This window comes from Rhinatrema bivittatum, chromosome 2 (genome assembly GCF_901001135.1).
Source record: "Rhinatrema bivittatum chromosome 2, aRhiBiv1.1, whole genome shotgun sequence".
In the NCBI taxonomy this organism is placed as follows: domain Eukaryota; kingdom Metazoa; phylum Chordata; class Amphibia; order Gymnophiona; family Rhinatrematidae; genus Rhinatrema; species Rhinatrema bivittatum.
Window position 1 is genome coordinate 340716998 of NC_042616.1, and position 12138 is coordinate 340729135.

Sequence of the window (12138 nt, forward strand, 5' to 3'; positions counted from 1 at the left end):
ACTCAGAGTTGTTTGAGACAGCCTAACTTATAAGACATTACAATAATCAAGTGATGAGATTACTAGAGTATGCATGATGGCTTTAAAATCAATCTCAGTCAAAAATGGGTGCAGCCTGTTCATTTACCTGAGCGCTGCGTTGCTCAGGGAGTTCAAATCATTACCTGAACTTTTCAGAGAGTTCACTATCTGCGTAACAGTGGCTTGTTTCAACCATCCTCTACTATTAAAAATGTTAAAATACCTTGAAACATACCCCGCTTTCTCCTCCCCAGAGTTACCAGTGATGAAACAGACTTTCAGTTTCAAAAGCATAACATTTTATTAAGTAGTAGCTTAGAGATCTTATAAGAATTGGCAGTATCTGTTTATTTCATGCATACATACAAGTTAAGATAGTGGAAATGATAAGGAGTCAAGAGATTAAAATGAGCTCCTTTACTCCTTATGGGAGTAAAGGAGCTCATTTTACAGAATATACTGTTTCGTGAGCCATGCCATTTACTCAATGTTTTAAATTTGCCTTAATCTTTTTATACACTGTTAAACATGGCTCGACCGCCCTCCTTGCTCATCCCCTAAGTCAGCTGGTCATGTGCCTTTCAGACGTCACACATTCTGCTTACTTAGTACTTTGTTTCTTGTTTAACTTTCTTGGTACCTTATCTCACTTTCATTTCTGCACTCTCATGCAATTCCCAGCCTTGAGCTGACAATTACATTTTTTTTCTCTTTAGGACTTGTTATTCCAATTACTAGTCAACATGAGGCATTTTTCTTAAAGCAATAATTAACCTACATCTTCATTTCCCTCTTGATGATTGTGGACAATGATCACACTCAGGGCCATGTGACTGTCTTAGGTTGTCAGAGGGTGTACTCTGATCTTATCCGTCATTGTCAATATGACTCATCCTGAGGAGGTCCCTTTCCAGGGAAGCTGCTGTATTAAGGGAAGCATAGAGGTTCTGTGTCATTCTTGACCTCTGAATGTTGACTGTATTCAAGGTGATAGGAGACATTGTTTAGGCCCATAAAACAATAAACAGGTAGGCAAACACATTCACACTGCTATCACACCTATAAGATGAACCAGAGCAAACCACAAGAAAACACTGCAAATTCCTCCCGCTCCACCCTCCCTGCCAAGGGATGTGAGCCAATTTACCAGTTGTTCCCACCAAATAGACCAAATCCATTACTAATTCAGAATTATCAATGGAAACACAACCTTTGTCCTTTTACAATAAAACAAATAATTATTCATTTCTGCATGTGGCTTGTAAGCGCTGTATTTCTGTACCATAAATTAAAAAGGAATCCCTGTAACTAATGGAATGACACCTGTAATGGCTAATAGGGAGGTTTTGTTAGAATTAAGGTGATCTAACAACTGTTGCAATTCTCTCTTCAATCAGGAATAATTAGAGTAAACATTTGGAATTACAGACAAATTCAGATAATGTGTGTGTGTAGGATAAAAAACTTGCACTGAAGTGCTCGGTATGCTACAAAATAATGCCCTTGTAGGGCTACCTAACCAGAAAGTGAAGAAAGTCAGGAAAATAAAAACAAGAAATAAGGGAGAAAGAATTATATACCCCCTCTTGATCCCTCTTGAACCTTGAATGTGATCAGACTAGCTCCATAGATAAAGATAGAGGAGAGCTGACTCAGTAAGTAAATGCATATACATATTAAAAATTCTAGGACTGGAAAATGCTGCATAAATGCTTGGAATGTAGGGACTAATAAAAACTGCATTAATTCAGACTGTATAATTTGAAAATCTAAACAATGGCATCTGCAAATAGGTACCTAACCAGATATTGACTAGAATATCATAAAACAAAGAAAATAGCATCTAAGTAAGTCATAGAACAAAACAAACATAAAGAGAAAATCAGGCAAGAAGTGTAAACATTTCAGTTCATATAATGAAGGGTGCAAGATGGCTTCTATGGCAAAGGATGGGATGATTTCTGAAATCAATGACAACTCTCAGTATGGTTCATTTCTTTGACATCGAAGCATAGCCTCTTAATTCATTAATAAGTGAGATGTGTATGTTATGAATCAAAACCTAATATAAAATCAAAACAAATTCAAATTAATCAGTGAGAAGATTCCATCATAACAACGTAAGTGTTCAGACATTACATAGAAATATAAATTTCACTAAACTGACAAATAACACAAGACAAACAATAATTAACACATATTTGAGCTCAGAATTAAACCAAAAAGTGTTTGGGGAGTGTATGGAATTGTTTGGATCAATCCAGGATAAAACAAAAGTCAGAATTAAAAATAGATCTGTTTAAAAAAAAATAAAAAGAAATCAAGCTGGGAAAAATGTCATCTTCAAGTGTTGCATCTTTCATGGCAGAGTCAACCTGGAAAAATATAAGCCTGGCATACAACAAAATTAAATAATGGTTACAGTGAAATTCAGCAAATAGCGGTCATGATGCTATTTTCTTGTTTCTATTGTTATGCCTCCAGAAGGCGCTACCACAAGTCATTAATAAAGGCAATTCATAAACAATTTGATAAAATCAATTTGGACTTGCAAGAAAAGGGCTAGGGGGTGCTTTAGGTGTGCCAGTGTGATGACCAAATCTTTGAATGCTTTGTAATAGCCAAAGCCCTGACTGCTAAGACCATCTCCCACCAATGATAAACAGGGATGTGATCTGGCATCATTAGGATATAACATACTCTTTAACTAACATACTTTAACATTGAATAACATCACCATGCCATAACCTACTCCATCAGATTCACTTACGCGCACCTTAAAAAGTAAACCTCACAGTAGTCTGCTCAAACAAACAAAACTCTTTAAAATAAAAAAAGGAAAAGCTCATTCAATTGCACATTCCCTGCACTGACAAGACACAGATTTTTATTCACTGTAAATGAAATTAAATATTCTTGCTACATCAAGGTTATTATCATTCTCATTCTCAATATCTTTAAATTACTCATCAATCTGTTTTTTTAAACTGAAATATTAATTCATTGAATGGAGTTTTCTCCTCCGTTTGGTTCTCAAGAGAAAACAAACTTTCTTGCATTCCTCACTCACCCCCTTCCTCTCTGTTGTTAACCCTTAACTGCCAGTATCCTTTCAAGTTCTAAACTTTAACACTAGTAATTAACTCCTCTAGGAATGCTTTTTAATTCTGAAACAAGGAAAATAAATTAAATACTCAAAGCCTTTCTAAATCTAATTAGTATATGAAAATAGCTTCAAATGAGCACATTTTGCACAAGCATGTCTCACAATTATGTAGTGCAGAGCAGGAAGCAGGAATGCCAATAGATAATAACCATAATAAAGGCAAATAGTAAAAACACTTTCTTTTTTAAGTCTAATCACCTGGGAAAACTTTTTAATTTACTAAAGAAACTACTGTGAATATTTTACTTAAAGAAAGAAATCCTAACCTGTTCTAACCACGGGACTTTTAATTTATTAAAGCAGAAAAGTAAAAAGGAATCTTTTCTCATCTCTATCAGATCACTGTATAAACAATTTCAAAACATCTGCTTTGTTGAAAGAGAAAGGCACTCAAAGCTGAGAAACTACAGTCTTCAAACAAAACTAGCTACTATGAGCAATGAACTTTGGTAATTGTTGCAAAACTAAGGCTGTAAAACTGACATCCTCACACTGCCAGTTTCTTACAATGCATAGTAATGATTTTAACTTCATGTGGGAATAATTCACAAAACAAACTAATGCTAGGGGACTGGGGGATCCTGTACCTTGTGACATAATAAATTTAAACTTAGAATGCCTTAGAAAAACAAATTGCCAACTTTAAGCTACTATGTAATAGCCAATAAGTGATATCAACCATAGGGTGGAGGGGGTTGGTTAGCGGGGACTGGAGCTTTAAAGGAAGCATCTCAGAATTGGCATGCACTGTCAGAATTCAAATAAATCTTAATCATAATAAACCAACATTTCTGTATCTGCTTCTCATTAGGTCAATGGTAACTAATTACTTGTGCAACTGGCGCATCCACCGGGGTGGTAACTATCTTTGTACAAAACTGTCACATCTTAAGAAAAAAAAATAAAGACATAGAACTTCACAATAGAAAGCAGCTTAATAAAACAATAAGCAGAGTGCACACGTTTATAGCAACAATATAAAATGAGAAAACAAAACTGTACTGATGGTGAGTGCTATTTCTTCAATTTTTTTGCTTACCTCAATCTCATCCCATAATCACGATGGTACCATATCTCATCTGATCACGTCGGGGTCACCAATAATGTTCATTTACCTGAGCGCTGCTTTGCTCAGGGAGTTCAAATCATTACCTGAACTTTTCAGAGAGTTCACTATCTGCCTAACAGTGGCTTGTTTCAACCATCCTCTATTACTAAAAATGTTAAAATACCTTGAAACTTACTCCGCCTTCTCCTCCCCAGAGTTACCAGTGATGAAACAGACTTTCGGTTTCAAAAGCTTAACATTTTATTAAGTAGTAGCTTAGAGATCTTATAAGAATTGGCAGTATCTGTTTATTTCATGCATATACAAGTTAAGATAGTGGAAACGATAAGGAATCAAGAGATTATGTTTCCTTATGGGAGTAAACGAGCTCATCTTACAGAATATACTGTTTCGTGAGCCATGCCATTTACTCAATGTTTTAAATTTGCCTTAATCTTTTTATACACTGTTAAACATGGCTTGACACCCCACCCCTTGCTCATCCCCTATGTCAGCTGGTCATGCGCCTTTCAGACATCACACATTCTGCTTACTTAGTACTTTGTTTCTTGTTTAACTTTCTTGGCACCTTATCTCACATTCATTTCTGCACTCTCACACAATTCCCAGCCTTGAGCTGACAATTACATTTTTTTTTCTCTTCAGGCCTTGTTATTCCAATTACTAATCAACATGAGCCATTTTTCTTAAAGCAATAATTAACCTAAATCTTCAAGCCTGAGCAGCATTCAGAGATTATAAAAAGTACTCTTAAATATCTTGCTCACTTGCGGATGAAGTGATGTGTCCATAATTACCCCTAAATTATGCACTTGTCACCTTGTCTGAAACTTGGGACATCTGTGGTGTGGAATTTGCAAGATATAAAATGTCAGTCTTACTCATATTTAACAATAATTTATGGTCGATTAGCCAAGCTTTTAGAATCAACAAACTTTCAGAAACCCTACTAAGTTCTTCATTAAAGAGTTCTTAACTGGGATAAAAAATTGAATGTTGTCCAAATATAAGTGGTACCCAACATCAAAATTGGTAAGAACTTGGCAGTCAGGTGAAATATACATATTAAAAAGGAACATGAACAGAACTGAGCCCTGTGGAACACCCATGTGTAATGGGAAAACAGAGGATTTAGCATTCAGGATTATAATCCTTCGAGTATTCTCATGCAAAAAGGATGCCAACCACTTATGGACAAGATCATTGATCCTGCCCTGTCTCAATCACTTCAACAACAATGCATTATCAAAAGTATCAAATGCTGCTGTTAATCGAGTAGTACTAGAAAAAACCTGGAGCCATTGTCAAACTCATGCTGTAAGATATCAAAAAATTGAAAGCAATAATGTCTCAATGCTGTGACTGACTCTAAAACCATACTGATGAGCATCCAGAATGGAATACTCATCCATGAAAGCATATAGTTGTAACAACACTGATTCTTTCAAAACTTTGGCTTAAAAAGGAAGATTTGAGATAGGATGGAAATTCTTAAAATCCAGATTAGGCTTTTCTTTAAGACTGGTTGGAAAGCAGTATTAACATCGACACCCACTATAATTGTCGGTACCTGCCCCCACCTGCCTGGGGATCATAACCCTTCAGAAAACTGAGGTGGAGGTGAAGAATAGGTATAAAGGCCACAGCTTTATTGTAAATATAATTAATTAACGTGAATTGCATACACGAGCCTCCTAATTTCAAATGACACCAGCCGTTAGGGGTGTGCATTCGTTTTGAACGCATATGTAAAACGCAACTTTTTTTTTTTTAAACTTAAAAAAGTGATGATGCGCAACGCATTGCGATTTTCAACTTATTCAACATAGCTATGTTGAATACGTTGAACTTAAATAAGCACTTAAACCCCCCACCCTCCTGACCCCCCCAAGACTTACCAAAACTCCCTGGTGGTCCAGCGGGGAGTCAAGAAGCCATCCCTGTATTCCTTTGCGAGGAGCACGTGACGTCGGCGTCTTGTCGGAGTGATGCGGACGTCACGTGCTCCTCCGCGCCTCCGCTCTCGGACCCCCGCTGGACCCAACCGGAACTTTTGGCCAGCTTGGGGGGGCCTCCTGACCTGGGTCCAACGGGGGTCCGGGAGCGGAGGCGCGGAGAAGCACGTGACGTCGGTGTCACGTCCACGTCACGTCGGAGTGACGCGGACGTCACGTGCTTCTCCGCGCCTCCACTCCGGGACCCCCGTTGGACCCAACCTGAACTTTTGGCCAGCTTGGGGGGGTCAGGAGGTCAGGAGGCCCCCCCAAGCTGGCCCAAAGTTCTGGTTGGGTCCAACGGGGATCCGGGAGCGGAGGCGCGGAGGAGCACGTGACGTCCGCATCACTCCGACGTGACGCCGACGTCACGTGCTCCTCGCAAAGGAATACAGGGATGGCTTCCTGACTCCCCGCTGGACCACCAGGGAGTTTTGGTAAGTCTTGGGGGGGGGGGGGGGTTTAAGGAGGATGAGGGGTTTAAATTTTTATTTAGGGAACCGGTGAATGTATGGACAGACCCTCAACTTATGGAATTCTCCATATGTCCATATTGAACGAAATCGACCCTCAACTTCAACTTATCAACTTATCAACGCAAACTTTTTGTCTGCACATCCCTACCAGTCGTGTCTGCCCCAGTGCTGTCCGCCATGTTTCCTAACAAAACAGATTAACGTGCCCGATCCCCCACTGTGACTTCCTGGCAAGGGGGCCAACAAACGACTGGAAAAATTGGCCAGCCAGTTAGAGGACATACCACCAGCATGAGGTAGTGACACTTGCCTCATGCCCCCCAACATAAAGCTGCAGCCTATTCACCCGAAGATGCATTCCAATGCTTCCTGTATTGTGCTATTGAAAAGATCATAGCCTATGTCAGAAAGATGAAATCTGTCATGCCTATAAGGGCTCTCATAGGGCTCATTTGCCCATTCATGCAGTATCTGTCACCCACCAAGCTTTTGCACCCATATGCCCACCTGCCGATTTATCTTTTTATGACCCCATTTCTATAATTTATTGTCATTCCATTGTATCTGATGAATAATATCTGAGCACATAAAATATGTACTGGGAAACCAGACAGGCAACTCACTTAAATTGTTCTTAATGCGGCGAATCAATTGTATGCAGGTGTATAACTATCGCATTCGGCTTGCATAGCATATTCTTTTTGTTTTACAAAAGGCAGGAGTTGATCCCAGAACATTCCTCTTTCTCCCATCCGCAGTATACGCATATCACATATGGTGACACCCAGATGCGACCTATATGAGCGAGCTAAAGCCCTTTTTGCTGCCCAGTGGACAAGGAGTGTCCGACAATCCAGGTGGTCCTTTGCCCCTGTGATGAATCTGCAAATAGAGATTATAAGAAAACAGGTTATGCATGGTTAGTTCTAATGTATGTATATACTGCGTCTGACCTCCATCTGCCAATTCTTTGTATAGTATCAATCTGCAACCCCGCCTGAATTGTGTTGGTGGCTGCTCCTATTCTAATATAAAGGATCCCAAAGTTGTCAGTAATATACCCTACTGCGGTCAAGGCTGAAGCCAGTATGGCTGAAAACTGATGATATCTGGTGAGAGGGAGATGATATGCATGGATGAATAGATACCTCCTGCCAGCCAGTCGCATTGCCAAGAAGTTAAGTAGATTCTTCACGGGGCAGGTAACATACCCTGCCACTCATTTTAAGCAAAACCTGGTGCCGCAACTCACCTGATCCATCTTTCAACTGCGCAGCTTGCTCGGATACCTTGACATTCTGCATCAGTATACCTTGGTAGTCCGTGTCTTTTTTGGAAGTGGCTACCAACTCGCTGATACACAGCGCACCAATAAATGATAGTGAGAATGCAGCTTGAAATAGCTTGACCTCAAAGTCGGAATTGCTTATTAGGGATGTGAATCGTTTTTTGACGATTTAAAAAAATCGTCCGATATTTTTTAAATCGTCAAAAATCAGTACAGTGCGCAATACAATAGAAACTTTCACGATTTATTGTGAAATATCGTTACTCCCGTTAGTGTCCACTAACGGGAGTTATTTGGGGGGAGGGCGGGAAAACCGGCCAGCCAGTGCTCCTACCATGTGACAGGGGCCAGCCAATGGCATGGATACCCTGTCACATGGTAGGGGCAAAGGGCCATCGGCGCCATCTTTATGAGTAGCAGCTGACGGCCCGAGAACGGGAGATCGCTCTCGGGACCACCACTAGAGCACCAGGTAATTTAAAAATGTTTTGGGGGGATCGGGAGGCTGGGAGAAGTTAAGGGGTCATCTTTAAAGGGTCGGGTAAGGTTTTTTTTAATCGGGCCATCGGCGCCATTTTTGAGTGGCAGTCAAAATGGTGCTGATGGCCCGAGAGCGGGAGATTGGTCCCCGCGCCCCCACTAGACCACTAGGTACTCGTAAAAAGTTTTAGGGGGGTTCGGGGGGGGGGAGTGGGGGAAGGTAAGGGGTCAATTTTAAAGGGTCGTGCCTCACTAAAAAAAAATTAACGATGTGAATTGGAACCGATTCCGCTTCACATCTCCAGCGATCAGATTTTTTTCTCCCTCCAGCCGAACCCGATCGTTAAGACGAACAGGCACATGATTCACATCTCTATTGCTTATAGTTGATAGAACCTACTATAACTGAATCAACAGATTGTGTGTAATTGAACACCTTGAATTGATCAGTGTCCCCATTTTTTTCACCCATCCTGTCAGCATCTTCTTTACCATGAAACTCTTAGTTGGGTCCCCCCATCCCTGGACCTTCTAAAAGAAAGCTAATCCCGCTAGCTGATTCAACACTGTATCTCTCGATTTTCCTCCCTCCTTAGCCCAGGATATATATTTGATTATTAATTCCTCTGGAACAGGCTCCTCGACCCAACCCTGTTTGCTAAGGAAATTGTCCACAATTTTGTAAGGTTTGCAGTATGTTCTCCAGGTAGCCGGGGCTACCGATCTCTGCAAGAGGTCTCTGGTGGTATCACTCCAATGCTCCCTAGGCGGTTCGGCACTGGTAGTCCTTCTGCATCTGTTCCTGGAACCTATTAGTGAAACAAATCCCATTTAGCTCATGACAGTGTGTCTGCAATATCATTATGGATTCCTGGTACATGACACACCTGTATTACCGTATTCAGGTAAAGGCACCTCTCTCAATAGCTCAGCAACCTTATGGAATTAGCGGACTGCCTGTTTATTGTTGTGCTGGAGGTGGATTCTTGGGCTGAGGTGGGGTTGACGCAACCCATGGCAAGGGCTCACGGGTCCCCACCATCAGCAGGTGGAGTGGGCTGAAGCTAGAGGCCACTGGAGCTTCACCTATACCAGCCCACATTCCCCTTGGGTTGAGCCTTTGGGTGCCGGGGCAGCCAGGACATAGGCGGGCCTTGAGATAGTATATTTAAGTTAAATGGTTCAGCCCAGAGACAGCAGCCATCAGGTGGCATAAGTCTATCCAAGATGGGTTGCAGAACTGGAACCCAAGCACCAGGGAACTAGGAGAAACTTAAGGTGCTTGAGCAAAGAAAGGCCAAAGCCTTGAAAGTCCACGACCAGAGGATAGAGGCAGAGGTGTCGCTGTCAAACTCAGATGGAGGCTGGCGGCCAATGGAAGCTGTGGTGAGTAATGTAGAACTCTGGACAAGTAAGAGTTTATACCAAGGTTATCCATAGCAATGGCCAGGGTGCAGAGAAGGCAGGCATGGTCAGGCGAAGCAATGGTCAGGCACGGAGAAGGCAGGTGAGGTCGGACGTAGTAGAGGCCAGGCTTGGAGTAGGCAGGTGAGGTCAGATGTAGCAGAGGTCAGACTTGAAGAAGGCAGGTGATTTTGGAAGTAGCAGAGGTCAGGCTTGGAGAGAGTCACAAAGCAGAGTCAGCAAAGCAGAGTCAAAGTCCGTGAAGTCAATCCATAGCAAGGAACAAGGTAGGAATGAAGAGACAGGAACCAGGAACAACAAGGAATCAGGAACACAGGCAGAGACGAATCTCTAGAAGCAACGAGCACTTGATCAACAGGGAATCGAAGAGACCTGTTGGAAAGGTAACGCTTAGGAGCGCTGCTCGAGCTTAAGTACGCTGAGGGTGATGAAAGAATTAGAGTTGCACGCACGCCTAGTAGGGGGCATGGTGCTGTCAGTGGCGTCTCTCCACAGAGCAAGTGGAGAGGCCTGCTTGGAGGAGGAATCCTGACTGGAGGTCCCGGGCAGCATGGCAGGACCAGGGACACTGGGAGGGGCCTCCCGCAGGCAGCAATCGTAACATTTATAACCTGCACTACAACCATATTGTCGCACCAGAATATTATGTGTTTGTTGCTTAGTTTGCCACCCCAAATTACCAAAACCTTGAGGATGGGGAAGAGCTCTAGGAAGGTAATGTTCCTTGTCAGGCCTGCTTTGACTCATTCTGAAGGCCATTGCTCTGCCGACCAGGAACCTTGGCAAAAAACACTGAAACCCCATCCCCCTGATGCATCCGAATATATGTCCAAGTTCCGAATGGAGATGGGTGGATCCTGCCATATGAATGTTCCGTTGAATTTGTTTAGGAATGAAACCTATATGGCCAAGTCATCCTTCACCGCCTGCATGAGCCTGATGTAATGGTTTGGACAACTAGTGCCCGTCGTTGTTTCTTTTAGTCTCCTTAAGAACACCTTCCCCATTGGTATGACTCTGCATGCAAAGTTCAATATGCCGATGAGGGACTGGACTTTTGCCAACGTCGGTTTTTTGGCTGACAGCACCTGCCCCAGAAGGAGTTTGCGCTTCAGCAGTTTGTCATGAGGCAATCTGGATACCATCTCTGTTGAATCCAGCTCAATCCTGAGAAATTTGATGACCATGGTTGGACCCTTGTTTTTTTTGTGGGCCAGCGGTACGCTGAAATCGCGGACTAGATCGTGGAATGCAGACAACAAACAAGAACATGCCATTGAGTCCTGGGGGCCAATGAACCAAAAATTGTCAAGGTAATGCACGATGTTCGTCAGACCGGCCTTCTGCACAGTGGCCCAATCCAGAAACATAGAAACATATAGAAATGACGGCAGAAGGAGACCAAATGGCCCATCTAGTCTGCCCCGCAAATTTTCTCTCTCATACTTATCTGTTTCTCTTAGCTCTTGGTTCTATTTCCCTTCCACCCCCACCTTTAATGTAGAGAGCAGTGATGGAGCTGCATCCAAGTGAAATATCTAGCTTGATTAGTTAGGGGTAGAAGCCGCCGCAATAAGCAATCTGCACCCATGTTTATTTGTTTTACCCAGACTGTTATACAGCCCTTATTGGTTGATTTTCTTCTCCCATGCCGTTGAAGCAGAGAGCTATGCTGGATATGCATCGAAAGTGAAGTATCAGGCACATTTGGTTTGGGGTAGTAACCGCCGTAACAAGCCAGCTACTCCCTGCTTTGCGAGTGCGAACCCTCTTTTCTGGATGTGTGAAGTATCAGTTTTTCTTCTCCCCTGCCGTTGAATCAGAGAACTATGCTGTATATGCATTGAAAGTGAAGTATCAGGCTTATTTGATTTGGGGTAGTAACCGCCGTAACAAGCCAGCTACTCCCCTCTTTGTGAGTGTGAATCCTTTTTTCCACATTTCCTCTTGCTGTTGAAGCTTAGAGCGATTTTGGAGTCACAGTAAGCCTGTGTATGTTTATTTAATAAGGGTATTGACTCCAGGCAGTAGCCGTCATTCTGGCGAGTCACCCACTCTTCATTGGCAGCCTCTTGACTTTATGGATCCACAGTGTTTATCCCATGCCCCTTTGAAGTCCTTCACAGTTCTGGTCTTCACCACATCCTCCGGAAGGGCATTCCAGGCATCCACCACCCTCTCCGTGAAGAAATACTTCCTGACATTGGTTCTGAATCTTC

The 12138-nt window shown here is 42.3% G+C and overlaps 1 long non-coding RNA gene across 1 annotated transcript in view; it reads right to left on the reverse strand.

The window, feature by feature from the left end:
- Window positions 1-324: 324 nt before the first annotated feature.
- The window catches only part of LOC115086132, a 113792-nt gene continuing 101978 nt past the window's right edge, over window positions 325-12138 (reverse strand). The window contains exon 3 of the long non-coding RNA XR_003855096.1: window positions 325-2083. This is a non-coding gene — a long non-coding RNA (uncharacterized LOC115086132). The remainder of the gene's footprint in view (window positions 2084-12138) is intronic.